The sequence below is a fragment of the Felis catus genome, chromosome D1 (genome assembly GCF_018350175.1).
Source record: "Felis catus isolate Fca126 chromosome D1, F.catus_Fca126_mat1.0, whole genome shotgun sequence".
NCBI classification, from domain to species: domain Eukaryota; kingdom Metazoa; phylum Chordata; class Mammalia; order Carnivora; family Felidae; genus Felis; species Felis catus.
Genome location: NC_058377.1, coordinates 55,305,810 through 55,324,558, shown reverse-complemented (window position 1 = coordinate 55,324,558; position 18,749 = coordinate 55,305,810). Strand labels below are relative to the sequence as shown.

The following is an 18,749-nucleotide window of genomic DNA, read 5'->3' as shown; positions in this document are numbered from 1 at the left end:
AAGAAATATGTGTCAGTGTGGTATATCACATCAGGAGAAATGTATCTCCAACGCAGGAGAAAAAAATGATACAATTCAACATCTATTCGTAATTAGAAAAAAAGTCTTTGTAAAAGGTGAAAACATTTCCTTTACGATTTGGACTCAGGCTAGATGTGCCCACTATCCACAATGTTCAACATTGTCTAAGACATCTCGAGAGCACAGCAAGAGAAGATAAGGATTCAAAAATATGACTTGAAAAAAGAAAGAAAAGTATCAAAACCTCAGAGGTTTGCAATCCTATCGGATCCAAATTCCCCATTCTGTAACAAATTAATGCCATCTTCCGTATCCCGAAGTGAAATTCTTGGATAATATAATCTGTCACACGTGTGTTTTCAAAAAAATCAACATAATGCTTTAACTTTAATATGCGATTAATAAAAGAAAACACTTTAAAATAAAATAATATGAATTGTGATGTGTAATTTCTTGGGCACAACAAAACCCTCACAAATTTTCTAATCTCCCAACCAGGGGGCAGTATACCACACTGAGAACCATTAGTCTATGCAGAGAAAACTCACCGAAAAACACACACACACACACACAAATCCGACATATAATTGATTACATTAATTTGATAAAGCACCAAGTTTTCCAGATACAAAATTGACATACAAAAATCAATTTAATTTCTATACAGTAGTAGTAAGCAGTCAGGAAAAGTGTTGTTGTTTTTTTTTTTAATTTAGTTTGAGAGAGAGAGAGGGAGAGAATCAGCAGGGGAGGGGCAGAGAGAGAGGGGAACATAGGATCTGAAGAGGGTTCTGTGCTGACAGCAGAGAACCCAAGGCGGGGCTGGAACTCAGAAACCCCAAGACCGTGACCTGAGCCGAAGTCAGAGGTTTAACCGATTGAGCCACCCAGGCTCCTCAGGAAAAGGCATCTTTTAAAAGTAGAGATAAAAAGGTACCTAAGAATGACTCTAAAAGATGTGCGAGAAAATTAAAAAAAAAAATTATTTGAAGAGGTTTTGTGTTTTAGACGCCCCTGGGTGGCTCAATCAGTTGGGCGCCCAACTTTTGATTTCTGCTTAGGTTGTTATCAGGTTGTTAGTGGGATCGAGCCCCATGTCGGGCTCTGAGCTAATGTCGCCAAGCCAAGCCTGCCTGAGATTCTTTCTCGCTCTCTCGCTCTCTCTCTCTCTGTTTTTTCGATGTTTTTTAGTATGTAAATTAACATGGAGAGACAGCATGTTGTAAAGCACCTCTGAGTCCCTGACTGCCTCGAATCCTCACGCCAGCCAGGGAACGGGGATTATTACCGCCGCCCTTGGCCAGATGTGGAGACCAAGGCCCAGGTAGGAGAATGACCCGCTCAGACCTCCTGCCAGCCACTCCCGGGCCCTGACCGCTGCCCTAACCGCCGTGCCCGATGCCAACCACACCCAGACTCCAGAGCTGCCGCTGCACCAGCCAGAGGCTAGCGCTCGGGCTCCAGAGAGGAGGGGGCAGACGGCACTTTGTGTGCACGCAAACACACACAGCCATGACATCTTTCATGCCTTCAGCGGGAGGAAAACCTCCTCAGCCGCCCCCATCTCCGTGGCCCTGGGAGTGGGAGGCGGGAGGTGAGGGGGGAGCTCGCAGGTCAGGCCCACCTCGGCTTCCTCGAGCTGCCCCTTCCCTGTCCCCTTCCCGGCTCGCCACCCATCCGGTTCCAGAACCCCACCTGGACGCCCACCCCGAGGCTGCCAGGGGCGACTGCCAATCTCTCGGCGTTCAGTCAAATCATAACGGTTTTTAGAGATGGCCCCTCTCCACCCTGGGACCGTCATTTACAGAAGTATTCTGTAGCGTTGGTGACCCTCTTCCTCCCTCCTGTCTAGACTCAGCCTGGCCTTTGAGTTAACGAACAGGCTCATTAACATAATTTTCCTGGTAGGAGAGCAGTCTTTCCGGAAGGTTCATTCTGATGCTCCCAAGAACCCAGAAATGACATTAGTCTGTAAAATGTCATCCTCTATTCTTTACTCCTGCTCTCAAGAGTTTGAAGTAATAGGATAGGGGATTGGATTTGTATTTCAGAAAGTTCATTTGGCTGCAGGGAAAGGGCTCTGAGGGGCAGGAGGGGGGCTGGGGAGAGTGAGGAGATGGGGAGCAGGGGAGCAAGGAAGTGCCTGACCTGGGAGGGACAAAGGAGTGGAGGGAGCCCAGAGGTCACGGCAGGTGGAAGGGACAGGGTTCGGAGCCTTGGAGTGCTAGGAGAGGGCACGGGAGGGGGCGAGCTTGTCAGGACAGAGAGGAAGCCTGGTTCAGGTCCGACCTAGTGACTCCACAGGGCTTGGGGAGGGTCACAGTCCTCATAAGGGGGCTCTGGGCTTTTTGGGAAACAGTCTGGCAGTTCCTCAAAAAATGTCACATGGTGTTACCCTATGACCCAATAATTCCATTCCCAGGTATATACACGGAAGAATTGAAAACACGGGTCCATACAAGCCCTCATACGTGAATGTCCATAGCAGCATTATCCTTAGTAGCCCCAAAGCGGAAAGATCCCAAAGGCCCAGCAACAGCTGAATGGATGAGCAAAACGTGGTAGAATATTATCACAGCAGAATATTATCCAGCCATAAAAAGGAATGGGTGTGCTGATCCACGCTACAACACGGATGAACCGTGCAAGCGTTCTGCTGGGTGAAAGCAACCAGGCACCAAAAGCCACATATTGTATGACTCTATTTATATGAAATCTGCAAATTATATGGATCTGCAAATCTGCAGAGACAGGAAAGTAGATCAGGGGTCGCCAGGCATTGAGGGGAGGGACGACGAACGGGATGATGAAAGTGTTCTGGAACGAGATCATGGCGAGGGCTGCACGATTTTGCAGTCTAAAATCCACTGACTTACCCCTCAAAAGGGTGCATTTTATGGTATGTAAATTATGTCTCAATAATACACATTTTATTTCTTTGTTTTTAAATATTTTAATGTTTATTTTTGAGAGAGAGAGAGAGAGACAGAGTGAGAGTGGGGAAGGGACAGAGAGAGAGAGAGAGAGACAGAATCTGAGGCAGGCTCCAGGCTCTGAGCTGTCAGCACAGAGCCCGACGCGGGGCTTGAACTCACAGACGGTGAGATCATGACCTGAGCTGAAGTCCGACGCTCAGCCGACTGAACCACCCAGGCGCCCCAGAATAATACACATTTTAAAAGACACACTTGGAGATATAGCAGTCTCTCCATGCCCCTGCTCTCCCATTTCCAGTCCTCACTCTCTCCACCTCTTTCCACCTGCCCTGGAGGAACCAGCCTCTTCCAAAGATTCACCTGTGCTTCCTATATTTCCTTTGCCCAGATGAGCAGATACCTCTGTGTGTTCTTATATTCTCTTCTTTCTGACATGAAGAGCAAGATACTATATTGACGCGCTTTGGCCTTTGCCTTCCCCCCCCCCACACACACACACTTAATAATGTGTCTGGAATTGATGCCACATCAATTCAGAAATCTTCCTCAGCTATTTTATTTTATTTTATTTTATTTTATTTTTTTTAATTTTTTTTTCAACATTTATTTATTTTTGGGACAGAGAGAGACAGAGCATGAACGGGGGAGGGGCAGAGAGAGAGGGAGACACAGAATCGGAAACAGGCTCCAGGCTCTGAGCCATCAGCCCAGAGCCCGACGCGGGGCTCGAACTCACGGACCGCGAGATCGTGGCCTGGCTGAAGTCGGATGCTTAACCGACTGCGCCACCCAGGCGCCCCTATTTTATTTATTTTTTAAAGCTGCAAAGGTCTCCATATGGCTCGGCTGTAATCTATTCAACTAGTCTCCCATGTATGATAGATTGTTTCCAAGATTTTGCAATAAAAAATTATGCTTCAATAAAAAGCCTTTTGCACATGTGTTTTCACATTGCTGGAAGCTTATCTGCAAAGCAGATCCATAGAGGTGGAATTGCCAGGGGCGCCTGGGTGGCTCAGTCGGTGAAGCGTCCAACTTCACTTCAGCTCAGGTCACCGTCTCGCAGTTCATGAGTTTGAACCCCGCATCGGACTCTCTGGCTGACATCTCAGAGCCAGGAGCCTGTTTCAGATTCTGTGTCTCCCTCTCTCTGTGCCCCTCCCCTGCTCATGCTCTGTCTCTGTCTCTCTGTCTCTTTCTCTCTCAAAAAATAAATACACATTAAAAAAAAAAAAAAAAGTGGAATTGCCAGGGGAAAGCGTAAGCACATGTTTAATTTTGTTAGGTAGTGCTAAATTTCTTTCCAGAAGGTTGCACCAATTTGCATTCCGACCAGCTATGTACTCAAATGTATTCAAATGCCTCGCCAACAGAATGTGTTGTGATGTTTTTCATTTTTTGTCAGTCTGATAGGTGAGAAATGGTATCTTTCTCAGAGTTGTTTTAATTTGCCTTTCTCTAATTTTCAGTGTCCTTGAACGTTTTTTTCCAAGGGGCCAATTTGTTTGAGGGCCAATTTTTATACCGTTTTTGGTCAATGGTGTGCCATGCCTTTCCTCTCATTTTACTATTGGGTTTTAGGTTTTGTACCTCAATTTTGAAGAGTTACTTATGTATTAGGGAGGTCTGCCTTTTGTTTGTGGTATGATGTTGTGAGTATTTTCTTCTAGGAAGTCATTTGTCTGTGGATTTAGTTTATGGTGATTTGTGTCAGGCAAAGTTTTTTTTTAACTTCCATGCAGTCAAATTTGTCAGTATTTTCTTTTGTGGCCTCGGGGATTTGAAACATCATCAGAAAGTCTTTCCCAACACGACACCTAAAGAGGAAGTCACCCATGTTTCCTTCTAGTCTTTGTATGGTTTCAGTTGAACACTCAGAGCCCTAAACCGTGTAGTTTCTTTTTATTGGGTGGAACATATGGGTCTATTTTTTTTTTCCTCTTTCCACGTGGCTACCCAGTATCATTTATGAGAAAGTCTATCTTTAGTATGTAACAAAGGTGCATCTCAAATCACTGGGATAATGATATACTTGGGTCTATTTCTAAATTTTTTAGTCTATTGCAATTTATCTATTCATGTGTCGGTGCCACCCATTTTTAATTACAGAAGCTTTTGTTGTTTTAATGTCTGGTACACATTTTTCTTAAGTATAGCCTCTACACCCAGTGTGGGGCTTGAACTCACGACTCTGAGATCACGAGTCGCACGCTCTACTGACTGAGCCAGTCAGGTGCCCTGGAAATTCCATTTTTAATGTCTGGTAAACCCTTACCGTGTTTCTTTCCCAGTGTTTTCTTGCCTATTGTTGCGTGTTTATTTTTCATATGCCCTTTGGCATCAACTCGTCTCTCTTCGTAAAATAGCTTGCCATTATTTTTAATGGGATTGTATTGAAATTGCAAATTAACATAGCGAGAACTAACATCTTTATGATGTTGACTCATCCCTCAGAGGATGTCTTTTCAATTGTTTTTCTTTAGTGTCTTTCAAGAATGTTTCAATTTTTCCTCCTATAGGTCTTACACATTTCTAGTTAAATTTGCTCCTAAGCATTTAATCTTTTTTGTTGCTGTTATCACAAATAGGGTTTTCTCTCCCCTTAGGACCTCTGTTTATTGTTTGTATATATAAAAGCTATTGAATTTTATATTTTAACTTTACATCCTGCTACTTTACTGAACTCTTTTACTGTTTGAATTAGTTTTGTCATTGCTCCCTTGTGATTTTTCAGGTAGTTTTGTTTCTTCTTTACTTATTGTCAGGCCTCCAATTGATTTATCTTGTCTAATTGCATTGGCCAATACCTCTAGTACAATGTGGAATAGTGGTGGAGTGAGTGGCCATTCTTGCCTGCTTCCTCATCTTCATGGAAATGCTTTTAGTGTTTCTTTGATGAAATAAGATGCTGGCTTTAGAACCACATTTTATCATTTGAAAAAGTATCCCTCACTTCCTATGTCGCTGAGTATTTTTATCATGAATGGGTGTTGAATCTTGCTAAAGGCTTTCTTGGCGTCTATAGAGAATATCATATGGTTTTCCTCTTAGATTCATTAATATGGCACGTGCTTATTATGGGTTCACTTGCGTCCCCCAGAAGACATTGAAGTCTAACCCCCAGTACCTCAGAATGTAATCTTACTTGGAGATGGGTTCTTTAAAGAAGTGATCAAGAAAGGAGGTCATTAAAGTGGGCCCTCCTCCAATATGACTGGTGCCTCTATAAAAAGGGGAAATTTGGACGCAGAGATAGATACACACAAAGAGAGAACACATGTGAACGTGAACATATAGATCAGGGTGTTGTGGCTACATGAGAAATGCCAGCAAGCCACCAGAAGCTAGGAGGAAGGCATGGAATGGATTCTCCTTCACAGCCCTCAGAAGGTCCCAACCCTGATGACACGTGATCTTGGACTTCTAGGCTCTAGAACTGTGAGACAATACATTTCTGCTGTTTAAGTGTCCTAGTTTGGGGAATTTTGCTATGGAAGCCCTAGCAAACTAACACAATGGATTCTCTAATATTAAACCAAACTTGCATTCCTGGAATAAATTCCACTTGGTTCTGGCTGGTTCTTAGTAATATCCAGGATACCAATAAAATAATGGCATTTTTCTCTGAAAAAAATGTGTCAGAGAAGCATGGAATCAAGGGCAAATCAAAGGTAATCTTGCCCTCTGCATCGCCATTTTCCATGTGTCTGCTGGAAGTCCAACGTGACCCTCCCATCTCTTGTACTCTTTGGAGAATATACCGTTAGCAACCATTCCCAGCCTGAAAGTTCTGTGTGTCTGACTCAACTCCCCTCCCTATAATCCTGACCCCATGGCTCCATGGCAGTAGGGGAAGTGGTTGATGCAGTTATTTGAATATTTCCCCCCAAGACACCAGCCACTCACCATGCCGAGGGGCTTCCCTTAGGGTTCTCAAACAATAGCTAACCAATTAGATGTGCTGAGATTTTTGAAAGAAATTATTATTGTACGAACTTCACCTGGGAAACCTGATTACACACAGGAGCAGTCAAGGTAAGGGATGTCTGGTCTGGAGCAGAGAAGATTCTGTGGCCAGGCTCTGGTGAAGTTGGGGAGCGGGGGGCGTGGTATGGAGACCTGCAGAACCATGGAGAGGGAGAAGGGTCAGCTTTGGGTGACAAAACACTCTCCCCAGAGGAGTTGAAAGGGCTGCCCTGGGAGGGAAAGAGCTCCCAGTTGCAGGGGGATGCAAGCAGAGATTGGATAGCCAATCAAGGAGCCCACAGAGGTGAATTTTCCCTGGAGGGAGAGAGGAGGAGGAGGAGGAGGAGGAGGAGGAAGAGGAGGAGGAGGAGGGGAAGGGGAAGAAGGGGGAGGGCACAAGAGTGGCATCAGACAGGGTAGGTGTGGACCCCAGTTCTACCATTTCCTAATTGCATCGCTGGGGCATGTCTCTGAGGCTCAGTTCTGTCATCTGCACGATGGGCCTAACGAGGGCTTCTGCAGAGGGTGACCGTGAGAATTAAGTGGGAAACGCACCTACACAGCAGGCCCCGTGATGGCACCGTTCCGTGACTCAGTTCGTGAAAACTGAGTGTCGCCAGAGCATCACTAGAGCCCCACCCCTTCCTCAAGCTTGCTGGGAGACCAGGTTTTTCCTGACTTGTCTGCAGACCATATACAACTCTCCTCTCAACAAGAGCAGGGCCAGTGCCTCCCCCCGCACCCCCAGCCAGAATGGGTGCCCTGGACAAGTCTCTCTCTCTCTCTCTCTCTCTCTCTCTCTCTCTCTCTCTCTCGGCCCCTTTCCTCATTTGTCCGAGAAGGTGGGAACTGCCAGGGATGGGCTCTGAGTGGGCCCTTGCAGGACTGACCTTCTGGAAGGCCTGGCCTTCTAACCAGCCACGTGTACACGTCTCTGCTTCTCAGGACCCGGTGCCTGCACAGAATGAGAGGGGTGGACTGGATGAAGGTAACCTCGGCTGAACTGTGCTGAGCCTTGACTCTGAGCCCGGGGGCCACTCTAGGGGCTTTACAGGCGTGGCCCATTTAGCTCCTTCAACTCCATGATGTGAAGGCTACTATACTGATTTTATAGGGACGGGACTGTGTTGCAGGATTTTTTTTTTTACCACAATACCCGGGATTCATTGTCCCGCCGCTTCGAAGAACGAAGAGGTGGACACAAAATGAGCAGCAGGCAAAAGTTTTCTAGAGTCTAAGATTAGAAAGGGAGAATAGTAGGGAAGACCTCTTTCCGGAGAAAGGGAATGCCCGCGACAATAGGCAAGTGTCTTTGTTCTATAAGGTTTTGGTTAGCCCCCCCCTCCCCTCCCCTTCTCCCCTGTTCCCTCTCGGGTCCCACCCTTATTGGCTGGATAGCTCTAGGTGCTGGGTGGTCCATTCCTGATTGGCTCGTTTCCATTGAATGAGGGGTGGTCTAGGGCCACACCCAGGTCTTTCCTCAGGTGCCTGAGGGAAACCTGAGGGGGAATAGGTGGGGTCCGTTACATTCTTAAGAGGAACCTTAAGCCTGAGGGGCCTGCTGTGGTATGCTACATCGGGCATTGTTCCAAAATAGGTGTTTTTCCACGTCTGGGTACCTCAGGTCCTATCCTTTCCCTCTCTGCCTATTTTATCCTCCTTTCCTGCCATAACTGGAACACACAGAGGTCAGGTGCCTTGCCCAAGGTCACACCCCTAACACAAATTGAGGCAGTGAGTCCAAAGTTCATGCTTGCAATCATTACATGATACCCTTCTCGTCCTTGCATCGCTCTGAAAACAAAAAGGGGCCCAGGCATCTTCTGAGCTCCACCGTTTGGCAGGCTGAGGCAAATGTCTTCTCACACATGACCCCCGGGCCCCCCTTTGACCAGGTGGGAGTTCCCCAGCCCAGAGGCAATACTACCCAATACCCTACATGATGGGGCCTTACTGGGCCCCACAACTTGCCTGTACCGGATCATCACACCTTTCTGCTAGAAGCCCAGTTGACAGACAGGAAAAGGGACAGAGGAGTTGCCTGGATCACACGGCCAGTAACTGGCAGGGCGAGGACCGGAGCCAGACCTGCCTGGCTTCACCAAGTTTTACTGTCTTCCCCAGAATGAGCCTCAGCCTCACAGGGAGGCCGGGAAGGGGGCCGAGACTCCACCACTAACTCCAAGAGAGGCAGCGTGAATTTACTGAATTTAGGGCCAGGCAAGAAGCACAAACAAAGGGTGCGAACGCTGAAGAAGGGGGGGTAGGGCTTCCGAGTGGAGAGGGGCTTGGTGATGGAGGCCATGGCTCCAGAGGCTTGATTATCAGCACTTGCTTCCTGGAGGAAGGAACAGCTTTCCAGATAGCGGCAGAGCAGCAAAACCACAGTCTGAGGGTGGGGGAGCCAACGGCCTCGAGAGGAGCACTGAGAACCTGGGGAGGCTGCAGCCCAGGGCACAGGCCCAGCAATGGGCTATGGTTGGGGGAGTCGGCACTGGGGCAATTTCGGAACGTTGTTCTGTGGGTGGCCGGTCATGGTTGCATATTTGAAAGTCTTCCTTGTCTGGATAGGGACCAGAGAAGGGGAAAGGGGGGAGGTGGGGCTGGAGCTACATCCTGGGGAGAAAGAAACTTCTGGGAGGTCTGGGACCGAAGAGTGTGAGGCGGTGGCCGGGTAGTCTGAGTGCCTGAGAATTTAATGAGATCATTAAACGAGACTGAGAATCCGGGTGAGTGGGCCTGAGAATCCCGGTGAGTGGGCAGGAGTTTCTGTATCTGCAAAGTGGGCCAGCGTAGGCCTCGGACGAACAGATCACAGAGGCATGTCTGCCAGGAGCTCTGAGCCCCTGTGTGCCAGGGTTGGTCACTCACGAACCTTCTCAACCTTACTCCGGAAACATGCAGCTCCTGAAGCAGTCCTATTGCACACGCATCAATGCTCAATACGGGCCTGGGGCCAGCTTTCCGCAATCTAAGGGCCTTTGTGTGTGCCTCTCCGGGCTCTAGAGCCGCCCCCCCCCTCCTCATCCCGAACCTTGGAGATGGGGAAGAGACGGGAGCTCGCCTCTTCAAGCCCCTCTTTTCCCAGGCCCCTGTTTTGGCCTTGCGCGACTCTCCACACAAGATGCATGCCCGAAGTGCGGGCGGCCTGCAAGCCTTGTGCGGGGCTGGCGCAGAACCTTCGAGCAGAGTAGACCTGAGTTCGGCCCTCAGGCGCTCCCGGAGCTACTCCAGAGCGGAACTAGGGCGGCTGGGAGGGAAGGAGGGAGACCGGGGGCCCGATCTAGCCGAGAGAGGTCGGGCCGAGCCGTGCGGCCCCCAGGTGCCCTCCTACCCGGGAGAGGGAACCCGGCGGCCACCCCCTAGCGGGTTCGCCCCAAGGCACCGCACCAGTTCGCCTGCGCAGCAAGCCTGGCACGCCCGCCCCGTTGGAGACCACGCCTCTGTCCCCAAATGGGCGGAGGCCGCGGGGCGGGGCGGGCCGCAGCCTGGGAGTCGGAGCTCGAGCCCCCGCCCCAGACCAGCCCCAGCCGGATCCCCGGCCCGAGCCGGAGGCCGGTGCAGCCTGGGTTCCCGCGGCCGAGCGGTGTCCTGCGTCCGTGTCTCGCCGGAGCCGCGGCGGCGCGGCAGGTAGGAGGCGCTGCGCAGAGGGAGGCGTGTGCGAGCGCGCGTGTTCGTGTGTGTTTCGGAGGTGTGTGTGCGGGTGCGGCGCGGGCCGGTGCGTGCCCTGTGAGCACGAATAGGTGTGCCGGAGCGCCTTCCGGGGGAGGAAGGAGGTGAGCGCGGTCCTTGAGGCCCCGGGCGGGATGGGGTGGGGGTGGGGCTTCGAGAAACCGCCCCCCCCCCCCCCGCCCGCGGACTACAGCCCACCCCCATCCCCACCCCGGCGGCCTGGGGCCTCTTCCACCTCCCTCTGGGTGGGTGTTCCGGGGCCAGTTTCTTAGTACTGAAGCGGTGAGGTTTAACCTCCCCCCCCCCGCCCCCACCCCGCCCGGGCTTGACTGTCTCTTCTCATCTTCCTCACCATTCCTCTTTCCTCTCCTCTTCCCAGTCCTCCATCCGTTCAGTTCCACAAGCCCCCCTGGATGCCCCCCTCAGTCTGGCCCTGGAGGCTTCAACCCTGGCCCTGGAGGCTTGGGAAAGGGGCAGGGCCCAGGCCGATTCCCGCCCTGACCCTCCCTGGTTCGATAAGGGCCTTTTCCTGGGCTGCTAGGCTTCGGCGTGTCAGTCTGGGCTGGGGGAGGTGGGGAGATCTGGGAGAGAATGGATCTTGGGCTTCTCTGATCCTGCCTACGCCCCTCAGAGTTGGGGACCTGGGGAAACCCGCCTGGCGTCCAGAGGTGAGGTAGGACAGGAGATCAGTAACAGGTGCCGTCTGTCCATGTCTCATTTCATGTGGAGCCAATCAGCCCCAGCCCTCACAGGGATGAGGAGGGTAGGGCAGAGGATGAAGTGAGCTAAAATTGTCTCTCAGGGCTGCTGAGCCAAGATTTGAACCTAGGTCTGCTTGGCTCACAGGTCAGAATCTTCTTCCTGTACTAGCGTTGGAGAATACAGTGCTGAGGCCAACCATTCCAGGGAAAAATCTGGGTAGACTTCCTGGAAGAGAGAGGTTCGAGAGTAGGGCTCAGCCAGCCCTGAGTGTGAGGCCTCCTAGGGGAACCCACCGTGTTCTACTGCAAGGATTGAGACTTCCCAGGGACTTTGGGCCTGGTCTCCCTGCTCCAGTCCCCAGAGTCCTGGGGTAGGGGTGGGGAGGCCTGGCTGCTTTGCCTGGCTGAGGGACTGGGCAGGGTAGGGTGGACACAGTTGCAGCTGCCTCAGGCCAGTCCAGAGCTGGGTGCCAGGACATTGAGGTGGGGTCGTTGCCCTGATGAGCCTCCCTTCTGACTGGTGAGGCAGATGGGTCAACAGATAAGCCCCTGTGAGCATACACCCAGTACTGGGGCCCAGGGCAGGGACCTGCCTGGGAGCTGGGGGAGATTTCACCGCAGACACTTCGGTGCTGGGTCTTAGGATGAACAATTCAGCAAGCGGAAGAGAAAGGGCAGGCATTGCAGGCCCGGGAAGAGGCCTGGAGGTGTGAAACTGAGTGGTAGCCCTGTGGGGAAGGGCCTTAAATGGTCAGATGTGCCTCTGAGAACAAGAACGGTCATCCTTCTTTGGCTCTGTGCGGAGCGGGTTACTATAGAGCCCAGTGAGGAGGAGGCCACGGCCGCGAGAGGCCCTCTCCCCACTCCTCTGCCTCTCTTCTGCCCAGCCCCCGCCCAGGGCTAGGGAGGGGATCTGATAACAGATTCCCAGAGCTGGGGTAGTGTGAATGTGAGATGCTCAGGGGGTGCACACGGCCCTCGTGCAGAGGGAGGGTGGGTCCGGGAGCCCTTTTGGAGATGGGGCCACCACCGGGGGAAGTCAAAGATGGAAGTTGGCTGTGGGAGGCCTGTGGGTTTTGGGGGGCAACGTCCAGGACACTGCCCCCAGGCCTTCTGGCTGCTTCTGCCTTCTCCACAGGCTCTCAGGACAGCCCTGAAGCCCTGGTCCCTGAACAGGAGGCTGGCATGGAGCCCACAGAGGGCACAGAAAAGCCTCTCTCTACCATCTCCTCCCTGCAGGCCTGTCCTTGTGTCCAGGCTTCTTCTCTGAGGCTGGTTCTGCCCTTACCTGTGCCCAGGGATGAATACTGCTTGATGACAGGGAGTCGATGACATCGAATGACGATGATTAAGGGAGATCGTGTCGCTGAAAGTGCTTCACTAAGGACCTGGTGTTTGATAGCCATTATAATTAATAGTACAGTGGATCCTTGAGCAACCCGGGTTTGAACTGCATGCGTCTACTCCTGCATGGGTTCTTTACAGTACTGTAAATGTATTTTCTCTTCCTTAGGATTTTCTTATTTTCTCTAGCTTTGTGTATTGTACCTACAACGTATTATACATACAACGTACAAAGTATGTGTTAACTGTTTATGTTATTGGTAAGGCTTCTGGTTAATGATAGGCTATTAGCAGTAGGCTATTAGCAGTAAAGTTTGGCGGAGTCCAAAGTTACACGTGGAGTTTTGACTGTGCGGGAATCGGCACCCCTAACCCCTGCTTCAACCCCCATCGTTGTTCAAGGTCAACAGTAATTGACAGTTGGTATCGCCTAGTCCCTTCCCTGGGGGAGACAGCCCACAGCAAGGAGGGGGAAACTCTGGGAGAAGGGAAAAGAAGAAAGAGTTCCTCCCATTGATGTGGAAGCCCCTCCTCTCAGTCTTCCACTGGGTGTGGAGAGCTAGGCTCAGAAGCTTCCAGTCAGTGGTCTTGCTGCCTATCTGCCCATCCAAGTCCCTGGGCCTCTCAAAGTCTCCTGTCCCCCTAACGGTCATACATAAAGCTCAGCAGCAGGCCTTAGGCTCCCCCAGCTGCAGAGGGCAGGTCTGCACCCCTCAGAGTTGGGGACCTGGGGAGACCCGCCAGCCGCTTTGGGGCCTGTGCAGACACATGGGGACAGCTGTCCACAGCTGGTCTTCTCTTCACCTCCCCACCCTGCCCCCGTCCTCAAGTTTTGAGTGCCGTTAGAGCCCCTTCCCTCCACCCCTCAAGTCCCCCCCGGAGACCTCTTCTGCCCCTTCATGCCTTGCTACTCAGGACAGTTCTTGGCTGGCAGTGGTCCCCCAGGCCTCTCCTTCAAGACCCGCCCCGGTTTGGTGGCTTCTCCCCAGGTTGATGGTGACGCCCTGGGACTGCATTCAGTTGATGGTGACGCCCTGGGACTGCATTCTGTTAGGCCAGGCTGCCCACTTCCCTTGGCCTCAGGGCCTGCTTTTCCCTGCTCACTAAAGGCAAAATGGGCTAAGGCCCTTTGGGATTTTAATCCAGGATGTTGTAGGAAGCTGCCCTCAGGCTTGGATACAGGAAGCTAATGGAATGTGAGCATTTGCTTGCTGTCCTGGCCTGAGTTACTGCTTCCCAATCTACTTGTTCAGAGATGTGTTTCTGGGGGCCCCAGCTCTCCCGGGGCAGGGCTATAGAGGTCTGAGGGTGCCAGTGGCTGAGGCTGTGGTGGCCTGGGTGGCGGGGGGGAGTGCTGTGGTTTGCTGCCACAGTGGGGCACACGTGGTCTTGTGGGAGAAGGGGCTAGTGGCCGGAGCAGACAAAGCCCGTCCATTGGTACTCAGCTAACCATCAGTGATGGGGTGTGCTCAGCGGATGGCCACAGGATCTTGTATCCTGGGGGACAAAAGGCAGAGAGCCTGGTGGCCTGCACCCGCCAGCGTGCTGCCTGCTGCTGTATCATTTATGCTGGTCAGGTGCGGTGGGCCCCGAGCGGCTTGTTACCAGTAACTAAGACACAGAAGTTTGGAGTGACTTTGTTTTACATTGAAGCAATTCAGGATGAATATCGCTAGCTGATTCACTCACTCCCTTGAGCAGAGAGGTGTGAGGCCACATCCATGCCTGCCCACAACCTTCTTCAGGAATGGTATTTGTTTTCTCTTGCTGTGGTAACAAATGAATGCAAACCTAACGGCTGAAAACAGCACCAGTTCGTTCTCTTACGCTTTTGGAGGTCAGAAGTCTGAAATGAGTCGTAGGGGACCAAACTTGTATCGGCAGGCCCGTTCCTTTTCGAAGCTCCAGGGGAGAATCTGGTCCGTGTCTCTTCCAGCTTCTAGTGGCTGCTGGCCTTCCTCTGACCTCACGACCCCGGCCTGTCTGCTTTCCTTGTCCTGTTGTTTTGTCCTCTTCTGGAGTCGCATCTCCTTCTGTCCCCCTTGGATAAGGACACCTGTGATTACATTTAGGGCCCAGCTGGATAATCCAGGATAATCTCCACAAGTCGAGATCCTTAATCACATCTGCAAAAAAATCTCTTTTGCCGTATAAAGTAACCTCGTCAGGTTCCAAGGATTAGGACATTGATATTTGGGTGGGGCGGCATTCCTCAGCCTGCCACTGGGACCGATTTCACCATCGTGGCAGGCCATTCCGAGAGATCCCCCATCCGGGTACCCACATACACTGGCTTCCCCCCTGTGCTCATCCTCGGTGTTCCGTCTCCCCTCCCCCTCCTTCCCCAGCCTAGGAACTTTTGTGAGCAGAGCCTCGGGCTGCTGCACCTCTGGCCTTAGAGCCCAGCCTGAGACCATGGTAGCCAGAGCTCAGGGGTTTTTGGAGGAGGGGAGTGTGCTGGCATGTCCCCGTGGGTTGCCCCAGTGACCAGACCCTGTCCTGCGCCTGACAGTATGTCAGGCCTTTCAGAGTGGTGCACGTCTCATCGTGGTCATTTATTCAACAAACCCAGGGCTGTGGAGGGTCACTCGATCCCCACCATCACCCTGGGCCTGGTAGGAGCCCCATTTTGCAGATGAGTAGAGTAAGGCCAGTGGGACTAAGTCCCTCCTGGGGCAGAGGTGTGTGGGGGGAGCTGGGCCAGTAGAGCAGACCTTCACTTTACAGATGCGAAAGAACTCTGAGGCACGAAGAAGTGACTGTCTCCCCATCTGAGGATGATGAGGGTGTGGATGGGACATTCTGAGGCTCATTCCTCCTCAGCCTGGGCTTTCTAGCAGGCACACGAGGTGGTGCGGAGCCGTGCACAGACCCCGTGGGCGTTGCCGGCACACCTCTGCTCCGAGGTGAGGTTGTCATCCACCCCTGCCTCCAGCGAGAGCCCCAGCCAGAGAGCCCCTGCCCTGCCCGCTGCACACCCTGCCTTGGCCAGGGTCTCCCTTTTATTTTTATTTATTTATTTATTTATTTTTTCAACATTTATTTATTTTTGGGACAGAGAGAGACAGAGCATGAACGGGGGAGGGGCAGAGAGAGAGGGAGTCACAGAATCGGAAACAGGCTCCAGGCTCCGAGCCATCAGCCCAGAGCCCGACGCGGGGCTCGACCTCCCGGACCGCGAGATCGTGACCTGGCTGAAGTCGGACGCTTAACCGACTGCGCCACCCAGGCGCCCCGGGTCTCCCTTTTAACCAACCCCACAGCCAAGGCCGTGCCACAAGAGGCCCTGCTTCTCAGGGTCTGTTCCTATAGTCTGGTCTGTCTGCCTGCGTCCTGGCTTTCTTTCCATCCCAGCTTCCTGTGAGCCATCCAGGTGCTCAGCTCAGATGCTGGCACCCTCCCGAGGACTTAGCCTGGCTTTCAGGACTACCATTACCCGGCTGTGGCAATGCTTCTGTGCTAGCGCCTTCTTCCTTCTCCCTCCCCCTCGCTCCTGGTATTCCAGCCTTGCCTAAATGGTTTCTTCCTCCCGGAATGTTCCATCCTCCTCTTAACCTTCCATTTCCACCTCTCGAAGTCACAGCCGCCCCACTCTGAGATCCTGCTTAGATGCCACCTCCTCCGCGAGCCTTTCATGCCCTGTCTGAATGAATCCGTGCCCCTTTTTGAGCAGAGCTCTCAGCCTGGTACTGGGGGCTCAGTCTCTCCTCAATCAGGTGGACCTCCCAGGTGGAGCCCTGCCTGACTCCTGCCCGCGTCCTTGGCCGGGCATCGGGCAGGTGTGGGGGAAGGTTGGGGAGGGTGCACTCACTGAGTGGAGCTCCCAGGGGCTGATGAGTGGGTCGCTGCCTCTGTTTGAGGGAGGGATGGAGGGCCAGGCAGAGCGTAGCCCTGACATGAGACAGGCCCCCGACTCAGTCCGGAATGCATCCTTTCCCTCTGTGAGCCCTAGACCTCATCTGCAACGAAGATAGTACAGCTCTCATTTCTGGGGTCGTGCAGGAGCTTGACCTAGGAATCGAGTGTCAGTTTCCCTGTCTGAGAAATGGGTACCATCTCAGCAGGTTTCCAGCTGGAGTCTTGGAGGTACGTGGTACCAGAAGCACAGACGGCCGGTTCAGGAAGCAGGAAAAGAGACTGTCCTGGTGACAAACTCCGCAGATTGAAAAAAAGCGAGAAGTGTCCCCTTTCCCCCATGCAACAGTGAGAACCTGCAGGCCGGGGAGGGCAGAGGCTTGCCTGGGGTCACACAGGAGCCGAGGTGGCTTCAGTGACCTGATGAACTCTCGTTCTGTCAGGTTGTTTCCCTTGCGGGGAGGGAGCTGCCGCTCCAAATATCACCCCCATCCACCCAGGTAGGAGAGAGAACAGCCCCTGGTGGGTGGCAGCTGCATCTATGCCTCCCTCAGCACCTTCTCAGCAGGCAGGGTGTGGTGCGGGGCTGGGAGCTCCAAGCTAGGGTGACCAGTGGCCCTGGGGTTCTCAGTGCCCGAACCAGTGAGCCAGCTGCTTGCCCTGCCTGGAGCCCGGCCCCTGCCCAGGGAAGCCCCCGCCTCCAGGAGTGTGGCTCCTTCCTCTGTCCCAGCTTCCTCCTGTCCCCGCCCTCACCCCAGCAGAGCCCAGGCTGGAACCCCCCTTTTGGAGGTTCCTCTCCCAGGTGTGCCTGCTTGCTGGGGTGCCCGGGCTCCTCAGCCACCCTGTCGAGGGACCCACGGCCCAGTGAGGAACAGCTATGCGCCGGAGGCCTCGGGACTCAGCCAGGACCACACGGCGAGCCAGCCCCAAAGCTGGCTTTTCCCTCAAGTGCACTGCCGGGGGTTCATCAGCGCCCCAGGACCAGAGAGAGACCCTGTGCCCCAGACTTGCCTGGCCCTGCCCTTTAGGCCCTCCGTGTACTTCAAGCATTGGGTTTCTGTGTTTGAAAAGATCACCACGGCTGGGTGGAGACCGGTTCGGACACAGGAACGATAAGGGGAAGGGAGTGGAGAAGAAAGACAGGATTTCCCAGCCCCGGTGCCAGGCTGCCTGGCGTTGGCTGGAGTGACTCACTGGGCCCAGCCCCCTGGCCCTGCTGCTGGAGCCCGGAGCCCTAACGAGCGTGAACTGGAGTGTGAACCTGTGGCCCAGTTCGCCTTCCTTGCACACTTTCCCTCCCCTCCCCTGCCATCCTTTCCTCGGTCCCCAGTACCTGCCAGAGGCCAGAACACACACAGATGCCTTCAGCTTGTTAGTGAAATGGTAGCTCGGGGGGGCAAGAGGAGAACGGGGGTGCGCTGTGGGATAAAAGGGGGTGCATACACTCACAAAGCTGAGGCTCTCCCTTTCCAGGCTTCTCCCTTGCACCTGGCCCGCTCTGTGCCGGCTCAGGCCACAGCTGTCCCCGACCGGGTCGCTGCCTCAGCCTCTTTCCTCAGCGTCTACCCCCTCCGCCCCTCCTTGGCTCCCCTGTGCCCTCAGGATGAGCCCGAGCCCAGCAGCCTGGCATCCCAGCCGCGCAGAGCTGGTCCTGCCAGCTTTCCCCATTCGCCACTCCACACCCTGGCCTCCCTCCGTCTCAAGTGCATCCTGCCTGCTCTCCCCATGCCTGGTGTGGCCCAGCCTTCAAGCCCTGCTCTGGTTCCCTCTGGAAGGGACACCACCGTTTTTCCTGTCCCTGTGAACCAACCTGCAGCACGCCTTACTCCTGGGAGCACTGACCGCTGAGTATCTGGCTTGGTTCGTGGTATATGTCATGTCTGTCTGTCTGTCTGTCTGTGCTCCTCCTCCCCTGGGACATCTTTGAGGATCTGACCCTCTTTGTTAGCTCAGGCCCAGCTGAATGGGTGTCAGCAAAGATCTGAACGTTGGCATTGTCTGTGTCCTTGAATTAGATGCAGCTGTTCTGTCCATCTTTGACCATGTGACGAGGGGGGGGGCGGCACCTGTTGCCTAGAGTGGGATGTAGTGGGAGGTCGAGGAAGGGAGGTGGGGGGATGGATGAGAGGTTTTGGTTGCCCGGCTGTGGGTGTGGGGCATCGTTGGTTCTTTTGGCTGGCGCTGGATGAAGCCCACTGTGCCGGGCTCAGGCTGCAGGATTGGGCTCCCCACTGTGGCGTACGGGCAATCACGG

General features: G+C 53.2%; 1 protein-coding gene across 3 annotated transcripts in view; it reads left to right on the top strand.

Moving 5' to 3' along the window:
* Nucleotides 1–10,417: 10,417 nt before the first annotated feature.
* The window catches only part of CAPN5 (calpain 5), a 53,219-nt gene continuing 44,887 nt past the window's right edge, over nucleotides 10,418–18,749 (top strand). The window contains exon 1 of one of the 3 annotated variants that reach the window (XM_023239405.2): nucleotides 10,418–10,553. The gene's annotated coding sequence lies outside the window, so the exon portion shown is untranslated. Of the gene's footprint in view, nucleotides 10,554–10,680; nucleotides 10,700–11,243; nucleotides 11,264–18,749 lie in introns of those variants that run through there. The other 2 variants (XM_023239406.2, XM_045038701.1) reach the window with 2 other exon arrangements.